This window comes from Priapulus caudatus, unplaced genomic scaffold (assembly GCF_000485595.1).
Source record: "Priapulus caudatus unplaced genomic scaffold, Priapulus_caudatus-5.0.1 Scaffold1168, whole genome shotgun sequence".
Lineage (NCBI taxonomy): Eukaryota > Metazoa > Priapulida > Priapulimorpha > Priapulimorphida > Priapulidae > Priapulus > Priapulus caudatus.
In genome coordinates this window covers 15,984-18,049 of record NW_014578229.1, presented here as the reverse complement: position 1 = coordinate 18,049, position 2,066 = coordinate 15,984, and positions in this window count along the sequence as shown.

Below are 2,066 nucleotides of genomic sequence, written 5' to 3'. Positions count from 1 at the left end.
CCCGGTGTGTGTGCGTGTGCGTGTGCTTGTGCGTGTGTGTGTGTGTGTGTGTGTGTGTGTGCGTGCGCGTGTGCGTGCGTGCGTGCGTGCGTGCGTGCGTGTGTGTGTGCCTGTGCGCTGCACGGTAACGCGGGCCTCACTATAACGACGCTGTGATGCTAATGAATCACTTTACCTCCCGCGCGGCTGGGGGTATATACCGCCGGGGCGCATAAAAGCAGGAGCAAGCTTCCACTAGCGCTCGCATCTGCTCTTCACCGCGTGTCTGCCTGCCGACAAACACAACCACGAAGCGCGGGAGTAGCGCGCCTGTCTGCCAGTTGTTTGTACACAGTGGTAAAAATCTCAATCTCGTCTTGTTGTTGCTTCCGCTGCTATGTGAAAATGATTTTGACAGCTGTTACGTACACAGCGAAAAACACAACAGTTTCGTTTTGTTATTGGAGCCACGCTGCGTAAGATAATTCTCATTCCAAACTATTCATCTCCAACTCCAAAAAACTTGGTGGGCCTAGTATTTTAGTTTAACAACAGAAACGCGGCGGTAAAGGTCGCTGAAGCCGGTGAGCTAATGCGATTAAACCTTTTTTCAAGGTTTCAACGCCTTGTAGTCTATTTCCATAACTGCAGATATTAAAACGGTTATTGCGAGATTTTTGCTCAGAAAAACTAAATAAAGCTGAATATAGTCTCACCTGACAGCGGAAATATCACTGATTACACCAACATTAAAAATACTAAGCTTTTATGCAGTTATAGCATAGAAAAATGGATTTGACCACATCGTAACAGCAATAAATTTTATCGTATGCCGATAATACCTAATGGTAGAATTGGTAAACTTGTATTTGTGTCGGTGATGAATTGAAAACAAGTGCATTCCTGTACTATGTCTATGGCAGATAAGCGGTGGCGCCACAAGAAATCCATACTTCCTGTTAGTTCAAGATGACAGAAAACGAATGTTTACAAAAACGATTAGTTCGAAACTTGGCAGTTTTCGGTGAATACGAAGGTTCTAAGACATTTTATTGTTACTCTAGACAATTGCTGTTACTCAATCAATAACGATAGGTGTCATGAAAGTGGTGAAAACACTGGAAAACTCTCGCAATGGTTAATTTAAGTTCAAACATTAATTCATCCTAGAATGTGTCAATAATATCTTAAACATTCTCCTGATTCGAAAGAACTGATCTACGAAAGACAACCGCACGCACGGGCTGAAATAATTGCAACGGATATTTTCGGCGACAACATTATTATCATTAAGACAATTGCTGTGCCGGTCTCGGTCCGGATTGAACCGGATCAAATCAATGGTTAAAATGATCTCGTTGGTAACTTTCAGCGGCTTTTTATCTCTTAGTTATGTAATTAGTAGAATCTGTACTCTAGAAACGTGTAGGATTGACGTGATTAGATCGACCTACAAGTACAAGTTAGCCAACCGTCTATCGCTGATCTAACCACATCACGACGACGTCTACGAGTCAACAAACGTCACGCGTACGCACGCTCGCACGCACGCACGCACGCACGCACGCAGGCATGTACATACACGCACTCACACGAATCCCGCATGTACACGCACGCACGCATGTACACACACGCACACGCAGCCTGCATCTATACGCACGTGCGCATGTACACACACGCACGCATGTACATGCACCCACGCAATCGCAATGGACACGCACACAAGACAGTGGGAATGTATCCAGTCCTTCTTGCCGACGACCCATCCTGACAGACTTCTACTCCTAATGACCCCCTACCAACAGCACCTAGACTAGACCCTACCTGACCAGACTGAGTAGACCCTGTACTACCAACAGCCCCTAGACTAGACCCTACCTGACCAGACTGAGTAGACCCTGTACTACCAACAGCCCCTAGACTAGACCCTACCTGACCAGACTGAGTAGACCCTGTACTACCAACAGCCCCTAGACTAGACCCTACTTGACCAGACTGACTAGACCCTGTACAACCAACAGCCCCTAGACTAGACCCTACTTGACCAGACTGACTAGACCCTGTACAACCAACAGCCCCTAGACTAG